Source organism: Phyllostomus hastatus, unplaced genomic scaffold (genome assembly GCF_019186645.2).
Source record: "Phyllostomus hastatus isolate PE091 unplaced genomic scaffold, TTU_PhHast_1.1 phas_contig_210, whole genome shotgun sequence".
NCBI lineage: Eukaryota > Metazoa > Chordata > Mammalia > Chiroptera > Phyllostomidae > Phyllostomus > Phyllostomus hastatus.
Window position 1 is genome coordinate 36265503 of NW_025333737.1, and position 13313 is coordinate 36278815.

General features: G+C 68.3%; 1 protein-coding gene across 6 annotated transcripts in view; it reads left to right on the top strand.

The window, feature by feature from the left end:
- Window positions 1-13313, top strand: part of SEPTIN9 (septin 9) — a 129500-nt gene that overhangs the window by 81406 nt on the left and 34781 nt on the right. The gene's annotated exons all lie outside the window — the stretch shown is intronic.

Consider the following 13313-nt stretch of genomic DNA (forward strand, 5'->3'; position numbering starts at 1 on the left):
GCACCTTCCTGCTTTCACAAGGCGCCGTGAATGACGGCGTGAAAGAAATCCCCGGCTAGAAAGCAGACTCTGGTATTCCCCTCCGCGCTCCAGCCCCTCCGCCGCCCTGGATTTTGCAATAAGATCCGGCTTGGCAGGGGGTGAGTGGGAACAGATTGGAGGCCTGCGGATCCCTGGTGCTCACTATCACCCCCGGTGGCCCCGCCTCCGCAAGCCCCGCCCCCACCAGCTGTCCTGCTCCCGCCCCTCCTCACTAGACCAGCTTGAACTCGGCTGGAAGAACCACCGGAGATGTTTGGGCTGCTGGTGGGGGGTGTGCCTTCTTCGTGGGGAAAGGGGCTGCGTGGAAACTACCCTGTGGTTTCCAGGTGGGCCCCGGGGAGGGTGGGAGACCCTGGGCTGTGACGCCAGCATCCCCGCCTTCCAGGTTGGCTCCGGAGCAGGTCCCCGCCGGTCCCTGCTCACTCTGTCCGTACGCGCAGGCTCCCCAGAGGTTGTCCATTGTTCTCTCTGGAGCTCAGGCGGCTCCTCCACCGCCTGCTGGGGCTGAGCCAGGTGCTCAGGTGGCTGTGTCTCCCGGGGGGGCATCCACTGGTCCCTCCAGGTGAAGGTTGGAAGTGGACGAGCATTGTCCTCAGCGGTCGGCCTCGACCTCACTGCCCCACAATGCAGAGGCCCTAGCCAGGGGTCCTGCTCAGCCCCGAGGGGCATCGGCCTCAGCTCCTGGTGGGTGTCACCTCGACCGGCACCTGCCCCCCGTCCATGCTTCCAGATGCGGTGGCTGGGGCCCGCGGGGCGTCACAGGGAGAGGCAGGTGGTGAGGCCACTGGAGAAGCAGCGTCTCTGCTCTTGTCAGCACCCCGTCTCGGGCCAGGCCGGGCGGCCAGGACAGTAGCGGCCACCACGTGGCTTTCTGGGAGGTCAGCCCATCAGCTCAGCCCGTCAGCTCAGCGTGGGGACAGGGAGAGGAGCCGCCTCCGGTGGTCCCCTCGTGGCTGGTCTCTGGGCCTCTCCGGGGCTGCGTCCTGCCCGGGGGGCTGGAGTGAGAGCGGGGCTGGGGGCGCAGGTGATCTGCAGACCCACCCACCCTCGTCCCACAGGGCCCTCCCTTCCCCGGGGAGTGCTCAGGGCCGGTCCTGGCCACATGGGACGAGGGGGGAGCTGCCCCCCGTGGGCCGAGGCCCCGTGGCAGAGAGTGGTCACTACCGATGCTCTGGGGCCCTGCCTCTATCGGCCAGGCCCGAGGTACTGAGACAGAGCCCTGGATGGCTGTGCGCCTGCAATGCAGCTTCCTGGGCCTGAGCCGCCCTTTGGAACCAGGGTCTCTTCGGCGGGGGTGGGGGGGCAACTCTGCCAAAGAAAGGTTACTAAACACCCCCTGCTCTGCACCTTGTGACTCCTCCTCTCTTAGCCGGGGTTCAATGCCAGTGTCAGCAGGTGAGACCCGTGGGTGCTGTGGTTACCCCGGCATCTCAGCCAGGCTGCGGGTGAGCGTGAGAAGCCTCCACCTGCTGTGTGTTCGCCCACAGAACGCTCAGGAACCCGCCAGGGGACCCCTGCACCCTGGGAATGGCAGACTCCATTGCCGTGTTTGTGGCCCTGTGACCAGACACGTAGTCTCTCGTCCAGAGGACCTCAGAGATGGGGTCCCTGGCTAGGTCCCGACCGGGGAGTGGCGGCGGGCTCACCCCTGTCATGGCCCGGTGACCCCGTCTCGGCCCCGCGCCCCCCATCCCGAGGTCTCAGCCCGGTGAGCCATCCTGCCCGTTGCCGCCCCCGCCCCCGCCCCCGGGGTAACCTGCAGGGGCCGCAGCAGCCAGCTGACACACTCGGCCTGGACTGTTTGTGTTTGCGCAGGAAGGAAAGGAGAGAGTGAGTAAGAGCGTGGGGGGGAGGGGCGGTAACTGAGTGGGGCGAGGTCAGAGAGCGGGGAGGATGGATCTGGAAAGTCCACGCCATCGCCTTCGAAGCAGGTGCCAGCTCCGAGAGAATGCGCGGGCGGCAGCCTGCCCCGGGCCCCGGCCGTGCCCCGGGGGGGGACATTCTTCCCCCCGCTCGTCGGCCCCGCGGGAGGCCCGGCCCGGAGCCCGCCCTTGGCCGGCGTCCTGCTGCCCTGGGGCCCGAGCAGGACTGTCCCCCAGCTGGACTCTGTGGGGGGCGGGCCCGCCCCTCCCAGCCTGCGTTAGTGCTTCACAGATCACCCTGCTCGCTACTGCGACCTCCGGGGGCCGGGCCGCCACGAGCCTTCGGGCGTCGCCGTGGGGCGGGTCCGCGCGGCAGCCTTGGTGCGCTGTCCGGGCTGCACAGCTGGACGCGGCCGAACTGGCCTCGTGTTTGAACACAGGGCCCCGCGGACTGCAGACCCCCGGTGGGCCAGGCCCTGGGCACAGGGTCCTCGTGTCACTGCGACAGCCTCCGGGTAGGCTGCCTGGCCCAGCAGGAGGGGCCGTGACCCACAGCGTGTTCTGTCAGGTCGTACGGAAGACCCCTCCTAGTCTCCTGGGCATGGGCCCCCTCTACGGCCCCTCTGGACAGTGGGGGGGCCTCCGGGGCTAAAGGCACAGGGAGCAGAGTCCAGCCTGCTTGTCTTCAAGGGCGCCCTGGGGGGTTGCTGTTGACCTTGAACGCTGACAGAAGGCAGCCCTGAGCTCTCCCTGCCTCTGGCGGGTCACTCCGGGACTTAGTTTCTTTGCCTGTGAAATGGGTTGAAGGGTGTCCTCCTGCCTCTGCGGGCTCCCGGGAGGGTCGACACGCACTGCCGCGGGAGGCCCGTTGTCCCACGGTGTTGACCGGCGCTCGGCTGGGTCCCCTTCTGAGCCGGGGCATGTGTGGGACTCGGCAGCCACTCAGGACCAGGGAGCTGGGGGACAGCGCAGACCCTGCCCCCGCTGGCCGACCCAGCCTCCCGTCGGGAGAGTGGGGAGACCGCAGGCAGGGTCTGTGCAGAGTGGGCTGGGCCCCAGCGGGCTCTCTTCCATTTCCGGGAGTGTGACCCCCCCATCCCGCCCCCCCACCCCCACTGCCCTGTGCCCCGGGGGCTGTTCCTGGCCCCTCGCCATCCCCCTAGCAGCTCTGACCTCCCCCCGCCGTGGGGCGGGCCTGGGAAGATGGACCCGGCTGCGGGAGGCCGCGCCGTCCGGGGGCTGAGTTTGCAGGGAGCCCAGCTGCGCGGGAAGCCAGGCCGGCAGGCCCTGGACGCCTCGGCCCTGCAGGCCGGACTCCCCGCATCGGTGGCTGTGGGGTCCGCCCCTGGCTGCAGCCCAGAACCCTTGACCCCCACCCCAGGCTCCAGAGGTCTGGGAGGGGGGCGTGGCCACATGGCCACAGCGCCCCCCCCCGGAGTGCGGCTCCAGCGGCACTTCCTGCCTGCGCTGCTGGCCCTGCCCCAGCCGAGGGGACCCCGCCCCGGGGCCGCCCAGATGAGGAAGGAGCCCTGGCCGGCCCTTCCCCAGGCCGGCCTGGCTCCAGCCTTCCAGGGGGGCCGTGCCTGCATGCCGTAACTGAGAGACCCTCCCACCCCCGCCCAGGGACCCGGCACCTGTTGAGGGGCTGACAAGGAATCCACCCACCCGTCCACCCCCGACCCAGCATTTACACGTGTGCCCGGTCCGTGTGTGGAACAGAGCCCCCTGTGTGGCTTGGAGCCAGAGGCCGTGGGGCTGGCCCACCGTCCCGGACACTGGCCACGGGACCCTGGGCAGACGCAGGTCCCTCAGCCCGTGGGTCCTCAGTAGGCGGCGGTGTGATGGGAGGGGCCCGGGGTGGCCTGCAGGGGAAGGAGGCGCTCACCTGGGAGGAGCTAGTCTGTGTGTGCACTCGGGCGGGTGTGACACGGAACCGAAGGTCAGCGTGAGCCCAGGGCTCTGGGCGGGGCATGCGGGGCTGTCCCCTGAGGGGCTTCCCCGGGCCCACGTCTCAGGCCGACTGCTTAGCAGCCAGCACCCCGTGCACCCCCGGAGTCGCCAGGCCCGGAGGGATTTGAGGAACCCAGGCAGGACTTGGGCAAGGAGGCGAGGCAGGGGACTGGCCCCCTCAGGGCATGGGCGGGGCGGCCCCCTTTGGGGCATCTCGTCTGGCAGCCACACGCAGGCAGGAGTGTGGGCCACAACCCTCTGTGAGCTGCCGCCACCCGCTTGCAGACCAGGCGACCTCGAGTGCCTTCTGGGACTTCCAGTTCCCTGACCCAGCAGAAGGGGGGGGCCAAGAGTCCCCACCTTCCAAGGCGGGGGGGGTGGGCAGCACATTTGAGATTTAGGGCAAGCTCTGCTCCTTGCTGACCTTTTGAAGGAGGACGGTTTTACTAGGTCCTCTTGTTCAAGATGCAGCCCAGAGAGGTTAGGACAGTGATCACGGGATGCACAGCAAGAGCCCAGGCTACAGAGAGCGGTGCTGGAAGGGGGCATGCTGGGAGCTCCTGAGCACAGGGCGGGAGGGCCCTGGGGGCCAGCGGAAGAGGGAGGGGGGGAGGTACGAGCCAGACCTGAGTTCAGATCCCTGTCCTGCACTGCCTCTCCTGGGCAGGTTAACGCTCTGAGTCTGTCTCGTTGTTCGTAAACTGGGGCAGCTGTGGGGATGTGACGGGACAGCAAACGAAACAGACGGGCACAGCCTGGGGCATCCAGGGGGCGCATAATAAGGGTGCTGCCGCTAGAGGCTGCTCAGCGTGGGGACGGTGGCCCTCAGCAGGCCCCCTCCCTTTCTGACGGTCCCTGAAGATGCAGGAGCATGCGGGTGCTGGCGTCACTGGTGTCCTTCAGCTTGTGTGTGGCTGAGCTCCCCCCCCTCCCCGCCCCGGGCTAGTGGGCAGGGCCAGTCGGTGCTCGTGTGGGAGGGGAGGTGGCTGCCATGTGACACCATCAGTGCTCCCGGGCCTCCTGTTCCCGCTGCTGCTGGCGTGGAGGTCACTGGACGCCCGGGCTGCAGTTGGTGGGGGGGGCTGGGCGCTGGCCGCCTCATGGGATGGTGACAGAGAATCGGGGGGGGTGACATTTGATGCGCACGGGCTGCTCTGGGTGTCAGGTACCCAGGGGACATCTGTCGTCACGGAGGGGCTGTGGCGAGGAGAAGGCTGGAAGCCGTGTCTTAGTTTTCTGTGATCCGAAAGCAGTGGCCACTCAGGGGGACATGTTTAAGGACGGTGTCCTTCCTGGAGGAGGGGGCTTGAGAGTGCCTGGTATGAAGGAGGCCGGGAGAAAGGGTTGAAGCGTGCCCGGGACAGGGGCTGGCAGGGAATGGAGCCGGTGAGGGAGGTGGGTGGGGTTCGGTTTGCGACTCGGCAGCCGGGTGCAGCGATTGTAGAGACTGTGACAGCCGAGGGGACTCGGGCCCGGAGAGAGAGGGGCGTCTCAGGCCCCCACTCCGTGCGGTGGGGTCAGGGTTCACCTCTGGGCTGCGGGTGGCCTCGTGCAGTGCCGCTGCTGGAGGAGTGGAGGCCGCTCACCTGGGAGCAGGGTTTCTCCCCGCGATGCAAACACATCGGCACCCCACATCCCCTTCCACAGGCCGCGGCAGGCCCGGGAGCTGGCCCTGGCGGGACTGGCCGTGGGGTACACCGCCCAGGCACGGCCCCCCGGCCTTCTCACCTGGGCGGCGGGTGTGTGGTCCCGGGCAGCCTCGTTTGGTGGCCGGAGGGAGGGGCATGGTGGTGCTTTGGAGGCGGGAGCTGGCCTGGCTAAGAGCCCCGCCCTCCCGGTCCTGCATGCCCCACCCCCCTCCACTTCCTGCCGGAGGCGCCCACTGCCCTCCAGGCCTGGCCTCCCTGGGCACTCCATCCCCATGGTCCTCCCCGAGCCAGCCGGTCAGCAGGGGGCGGTGCAGGTCTCGGGTCCTCGGAGAGGACCGGGGGGAGCTGACGATTTCCAGCCCTGCCCCTGGAAAGAGTCTCCTGTGACCCCCCAGCGGCTCCCCTCCCTGCCAACAGCCTGAGGTGGTCATCATGCCGGGCCGGGTGGGGGGCCGGGGCGGCGTTGGGGGGGCCCCCACCAGGCAGCAGGCAACCCAGAGCTGTGTTGACACAAACTCGGGCTGACCCCACATCCTCCCTGCCGCCCGGCCGGAAGTGGCCGCGTGGCCGTCCCCATGGTGGGTCGCGGGCCCAGCTCTGCACTGGGAACTCCGAGGAGAGGGACCCGGCCCCCGGCGCCCCCCACCGGGGGAGACCCCCCAGTGCCCGGCTATTGGCCCCTTCGGCAGCGCCCCCGCTGGGCTGGGCGATGCCAAGAAGCCTGCGTCTCCCTGACTGAAACACCACCTCAGTTTTTGTGCGCTTTAAAAAATCGTGCCAGCTCATGACAAAAAAAAATTTTTTTTCAATTAGAGAACTATAAAGAAAATGATTCATTGTAAATTCACCCTACGGAAATAAGCGCTGTTAACATTTTGGTGTTTCCTTCTAGTCTGTTTTTCCTACACGCGCATTGAGTACAAACCACTTTTTTTTTTAAGATTTTATTTATTTATTTTTAGAGAGGGAAGGGAGGAAGAGAGAGAAACATCAATGTGCGGTTGCTGGGGGCCGTGGCCTGCAACCCAGGCATGTGCCCTGACTGGGAATCGAACCTGTGATGCTTTGGTTCGCAGCCCAGGCTCAATCCACTGAGCTACACCAGCCAGGGCTACAAATCACTTTTTTTTTTTTTTTAAACAAAAAGTGGATGGGACGCTCCCCCCACCCCGCCCAGCAGTGCCCTGCTCTGGGCCCGGGACTAGCCTGAGCGGAGTTGGGCCAGGTTTATGGGAGGGTAACTCTCTCGGGGCCTCAGAAGCAGAGAGTGGACCTGGGCAGGGCTTGGGGGGAGGGCAGGCAGGGGGCCCCCGGGAGTGCTGTCTGTACCCCGTGCGGTCATCTGTGCGGTGACGTGAGCGGTGAAAGAGACTTCCACTGTGTTCTGCCCTCGTCCCCTTTGCCCTCCCCCACCCTCAGGCTCTTGTCCACGAGCTCACCCGTTCACTTACCTGCGGAGGCCTCCCTCCCGCGTGCCCAGCCTGAGCTCGGAACTGGGGTCGAGAGAGGACGACGTCCTGCTCCCCCAGCCGATCAGATGGTGAGATCCTTGGGGACGGCACCCCTGGACGGCCCGTGCCCAGAGCCGGGCACAGCCAGGCCCGGGGAAGGAGGCTGGCTCTGCGGGCGGCCACTTCCGGCCTGCCTGGCTGTGTGGCCCGGGGCAAGTTGCCTAACCTCTCTGTGCCATTTCCTAACCGGTCACCGTGTCGGTGGGCAGCTGCCGCCACGGGCTGTCTGGGGACGGCGCCGCTCTTTGGAAGCACTTTCCCAGGTTGGCTGTCCTCGTCGTTGCCGTGCTGAGACTGTCCTTGGGTCCTGGGGCCCTGACCAGCTGCAGACGGAGCACCCTTCCGGGAAGAGAGGGCCGCCGAGGTCGCAGGGACGGTTACTGACTCCGGGAGCTGTGAGCAGAGCGCAGTCACGGCTCTGCAAAGGGAGGCAGGCATCCCCAGGGTCTCCCCCGCCCCGCGCCCCGACAAGCCTGGTCAAAGGGCAGCTTCTCCTTCCGGGCCTGGTCCCTGGGTGGGTGAGACCCGACCTGGAAGCTCCTGCCCTGAATCGCGAGGTGGCCCCTCGCAGAGAGGGGGCAGGGTGACACCTGAGCCAAATCAGGGTGGGCCGAGAAAGGGGGCTGCACGGGGCACCTCTGCTACGGCCACCCTCCTTCCGCAGATGGAGTGAGGGTGGGGGGGGAGGCCCCCTCGCCGGTGGCGGGCCGATGTCTGCGTGCAGCAGGGGCCGGCGCCCGGCCGGTCCTTCCCGATACGGTGTGCCGGGCGGCCACGGCAGGTCTCCGGGACAGGGCCCTGCCTGCCGTCCCCGGCCGGGGCCGGCCCATCCACCCTAAAACAACGGCGGCCCTTGGCACCGGCCAGCTGGCTTTGCAGGGGCGAGGGGAGGGCCCCCTGGAGCTGGAGCCTGACCGCCGGCCTTTTCGGGGGCGGGCTGCAGATAGCGCAGCTGGGACGCATCTGCGGCGGAAGCAGGGCCAATCCCTGCGGGTTTGGCCCGGAGGGCACCCCGCTCCTCCTCGGCCCCCGCCCCCTTCCCGGGGCCCCGCGTGTTCTGTGTGGGTTTCCTTTCCTGTCCCCTCCCCCCCTCCGCGCAGCACCGTCTGGTACTCATTACGGCCTTCCGCCCGCCGCTCTGCGCTCGGCCCAGAGGGGAGCCTGTGTGGGGCCCCCCTGACCAGGGGTGGGGGCCTCCCCGGCACGGAGCCCTCGTCCTCCGGCCTCCCCGGGCCGGGCGCTGCGTGTGCGTGTGTGCATGCGTGTGTGCATGTGTGTGTGCAGGGTCCGGGCCAGAAGTAGCTGCAGCCGTGTGTGTGTGTGTGTGTGTGTGTGTGTAAGTCCCTCACTTTCTCACTTGTGCCCCAGGCCCCTGGCTCGGGGTCTGCGGGCAGCCACACTCCCGCACGTGCTGGGAGAGGCTGGGCCCCCTCCCCCCGCCCAGGCAGCTGCTCTCGCCCGCTCTCTCTCTACAGGAGCCCCCCCGCCCCGCACAGGGCCACACCGTGCGGTGGCCAGGCTCTCCCACCCGGCTCACCCCTGCCCATGAGCTTTCTGGCTGCAGTGTGCTCCCCCCTTCCCACCCCAGCCACGTTCACCGTGCCCTCCTGGCTGCTGGGGGGGGCGGGGGCAGAGGAGGAGCAGGGGCACCACCCGTGAGGGGAGCCGTGTGGAGGGCAGGGGTGGTGGGGCCCCATCCAACTGCTGGGGGGACCCTCCCTGGGCCGTGGGGAGTCCCACGATGTCCCGGGGTACCCCTGGGGCGCCTGAAGCATGACTCCCTCGTGTCGTCCACCCTGGAGTCTGAGGTTTCCCTGGATCCCCCGCCCCCTTCCCGCCAGACTGGGGGGCTCGTACTTGCTCTTGCGCGTGAAGCAGGGGAGGGCGTGGGGCGCGCGGGCTCAGTGAAGCCCAGGAGAGAGGGCTCCCCCCACCCCGGCAGGTGGACTGGGGGTGGTGGCCCAGCCCTCTGTACTGATTCTCCAGGGTGGCTGGCTCCTGGAGACTAAGGCTGGGTGGGCGCCGCTGGGGGTACACAGGAAGAGAGGTGGCACCGTCTGTGGGCCGGGCCTCACCGGGCCTGGGTGGGCCCCTTGGCGACGGTGACCGTGGTGCCCTCCTGGTCACTAGCCCTCGCGCCGTCTCAGGGCTCTTTACTTGGCATAAGTGCTTCCTTTAATCTTCTCAGCAGCGCTTTGACTTCATCCTGTTATCACTCCCGTTCTCCGGATGGGGACCCGAGGCGCAGAGAGGTGAAGTGACTGCCAGGACCACACAGCGAGTGGGCGTGGCAGAGCAGGGTGTGTGTGGGGGGGAGGCGTGACCCCAGAGTCCCCCTCCCCACACCTCCCTGGACCCCCACGTCAAGGTCGCTCTCTCGCCTCCCTGAGGCCCAGAGGGCGCAGTTCCTTGGCCCAGGTCCCACAGCTGGTCCCTGGTCCTGCGGCATCCCCAGGGTGTGGCGCGGCCACCTAACAGCCTGAGGTGGCCGGCGTTCAGGCAGGGGGCAGATCGGCTTGGTGGGCAGAGTGGCTGGTCCTTGGGGCGGGGGTGTGGGGGGGGTCACACGGGCCAGGGCAGCTGGTGGGGATGGACGCCCTCTGCAGTTCTGGGGGTGCCTCTGTGTCTCGGCACCTCGCACCTCCGCCCGGCCGTCTGGCACTGGGTCGGCCAGCCTGTCGCCTTCGCCGCGGGTGCGTTCCTGTGGCTGTGAGCAGCACGCGCGTGTCAGGGCAGCGGTGTGGGCATGCAGCACGTCCGCTCGGAGCCTTTGTGCGCCGGCGAGGCAGGAGCTCCCGGGGCCCCTGTCCTGCCGAAGCCGTGCGCTGCCCACTCACGGGGGCAGGGCGGGGAGGGGGGCGGGAAGGTGCTTCGCCAGCCGTCTGTGTCCACGCAGCCCGGCTCTGTGCGTGTCTGTGCCGCCGCCCTACTGTCCGCACTCAGCTCCCCGCCCCCCCCCCCAGCTCCCTGGGTGCGGGCCTCGCCCCACCCCGCAGCCGCAGGGGTGCCTGCAGCAACCACGGGCAGGAAAGGGTTAGTGGAGGCTCCGGCCCCTGACTCCTTCCCCAGCGTTCCCAGGGAAGGGGCAGCAGCGAGAGGCCTGCTCTTCGGAGGAAGGGGTGGGCGGGGGCGCGGCCAGCGCCTCGGAGCTCCGCGGCTCCCCGACTTCTGCAGCCCAGCTGTGCGGAGCAGCCCAGAGGCGGGGGGGGACGGGGGGGTGGGACGAGTGTGGGATCCGGCCCAAATGGCCCTGGAATTGGGCCGTGCAGGGCTCCTCACTCGCTCGCTCCCCTGAGACGGGAGGGCGGGCGGGTCCTCCTGGAGGCCCTGGGCGGGAGCCACGGCTGGGGTGTCAGGCGGAGCCCCGCCCCTCCCCCACGGCTTCCTCTGCCGCAGCAGTGCCCTTCCCCTGAGAACCTCGGCTGGAATCACGTGTGGCTTCCCTCCCCCTCCCCCTCCCCCCGGCCCTGCTGGAGGGGCCGGCCTGGCCCTCGGCCCCGGCCACCTACGGCCTCCCGTTTCGCTGCACCGGCCTTGCTTGCTGGAGGCCAGGGCGGGCGGGCGTGGGCAAGGGCTGCTTCCCGGCAGCCCCCACCGCCCCCCCCCCGGCCTGGCAGTGCCTGAGGGCCACCGCCACCCCTGCAGGGTGGGCCCAGATCCTGGACGTGGGAGGGCACCAAGGAGAAGGCCCCGGTGCCACCACTTAGGACAGAGCATGGAGAAGTGTTTCTTCGGCAGGGACTGCCCCTGGGCTGCGGGAGCTTTGCCGGGGGCTCACCGGGAGTTCTCCATGGACCCAGAGCCCCGGGTCCCCGCTCGAGGCGAGGAGGCCCCGGGCCCCGAGCTCTCCGTGTGCGGAGGAGGAAGCGAGAGAGAGGCCCCGTGGGGAAGAGTGCCGTCCCCGAGGCCGCACAGCCCAGCCAGCGGCTCCGGTGCCGTGATTGGGGGCGGTGTGGCCTCTCGGGCTGCGGTTGCTCGGGGCCAGCAGGGCCAGCGGGAGCAAAGCCAGCTCCTCGGAGAACAGTGAGGCCTGTGGTCTGGCCCGAGGGCCCGGCTTCCAGGAACACAGCCCTGATCCCTCACCCCGTGACCCCTGCGACCCCTCTGTGGGGAAGCCGGAATGACCTAGGCTCCCTGGGGCGTGTGGCTGCTTCCTGGAGGGAGGGGTGGGCGAGGGGTTGTGGGCCTCCCGTGGTTCTGGTGAGGGGGCAGGCCACGGACAGGCCACTGCTGCTGTCCATGGCCTTGGCCTGCCCAGGCGTTCTCCCGCCGTGTGGCGCGGCGCGGGTTCAGGACAGCCCAGGCGAGCAGAGGGTCGCGTTTCGGGTGGGGGACCGTCCGCTCCCCCAGCCCCTTCAGTACATTGGGCCACTTCGCAGATGCCGGTGACCCGGTCCCTCGGCGCAGTGCTGGGGCCGGGGTCTGAACCCAGGCAGGCGTCCTCCTGGGCTTGCGGGCCTGCCCTGCCCCTCCCTCGGGACCGGGGTCGGTGGGGTCGCAGAGCAGGGGCTCCCCGTGAGGTCCACACCCTAGTCCCCAGAGCGGGGCGTGTGTGTGTGTGTGTGTGTGTGTGTGTGTGTGTGTGAGAGTGTGTGGGGTCCTCAGGTCCAGTGGCCTCAGGCAAAGGGGGATCCGGGCTGCCAGTGGAAGTGAGATGCTAAGTAGCGAGATTCTCCTGGACAACCTGGAGGGAGCATCTTAGTTACTCTACACAGGCCCCCTGGGATCACAACAGTTCCTCAGATCGCAGAGTCGGCGGGGGGGGGGGGGGGCGGGGAAGTCACGTGGTGACCAGTGAGAAGGACCCCTCCCCTCGGCCGGGAGGTCGGGTGGCCTCCAGGCGCTGCGACTGGCTGGTCCCTCTGGAGCTATCTGGCTTCTGCCACTGGGAGATGACAAAAGGTGGTGTCATTGCTAAGTCACTTCACTTGGGGTGACTTGTCGCAGCAGCAGCAGCAGCAGCAGGAAGCGGACACGGTCGGGGAGCAGCGCTGCTCTTGGGAAGAATCCGGGGGCGCTCCCTGTGTGTCCTGAGCCCGGGAAGACGCCGGGCTCCCCCGGGCTCCCCCAGCTCCCGAGTGCACAGGGAGGCTGCCCTGGGCAGGGCGGGAAGGAAACCAGGGGAAACGGTTTCCCCCTTTCACACAGGAAGGCAAGGGCAAGGGCCGGCGCACTGTCCTCCTTTTTGTGGCTTGTTTTCCTTTCAGTCTTGGATTTCTGCAGCTGGAAGGGACTTTAGGGATCGTCTGCAAACAAGGGGGCAGAGGCCCAGGGAAGCGGAGTGGCCGGTCCCGGGACATGCAGGGAGTTCCAGCCGGATTTGGAGTTCCTCCTCCTGGAGGTGGGGGCAGGGTCCCAGGGCGGACTTTCTGGGAGCAGACCAGTTTGGTGTGTGTGTGTAGGGGCGTGGAGGAGCTGCTGTCGCAGCATGGGCTGCTTGTCCCAAGGACCGGGCGAGGCCCTGGCTGGAGAGGAGGCGGGGCCTCCCGCAGGCACCTGCAGGGCTGCCTGGGACTCCCAAATCTTTGCTGGTGGGTTTGTAATCCCTGCTTCCCCCCACCAGCATCCGGGGCCAGTAGGGGGCAAGAGTGAGGCTGTGAAGCTGTCACTTTGGGAGCTGAGAGGGGCCGGGTGCGCACACTCCAGCCCCACCCCCCACCGCTATGGCGGTCCTTTCCTGGGGCCTGGGACTCAAGCCTCATCCCACCGGCCGATGCCTGCGTGTCCCTGCGCCTGCATTCCCTCGGACGGGGCTTCTCGGGACTCGCTGAGCATGGCCTCGGTCGCCAGGCCCCGGGTCCCAGGCCCTTGCTAAGTGTGGCCCCATGGAGCGGGCTCCGCCCACCACCTCTGGGGCCTCGGTGCACCCCCCCTCACGGGGAGGCCTGAGCAGGCAGGGCCTGGGTCGGTGGGACCCTCCCCTCGTCCTCGGGGGCGGCGCTCGGGCACGCAGGGAACGAACAGCCCCGCTGTGCATCGTCCAGTTCCCGCTTCTGACTCCTGTCTCATGAGAACGTATCTTGATGTTTCATGTTTTTAATGACCTTTATAAAAAACGTTTCGTTTTGAAGTCATCTTAGACTCACCAGGCGTTTCGAAAGCAGCCGGGAGCCCTGGGTGCCCTTAGCCACCTCTCCCCCCGGGACAGGGCACAGACCTCGGGGCGCGCCGAAACCAGGAAGCCGCCGCAGGCCCAGGAACTGAGCCACGGGCGTGGCCCACGTTTCTTGGGGGCGGGGGGGATTCTACAAGATGGGATTGAGGCCCTAGATGCGTGTGGCCACCTGATCGGGGCGCGG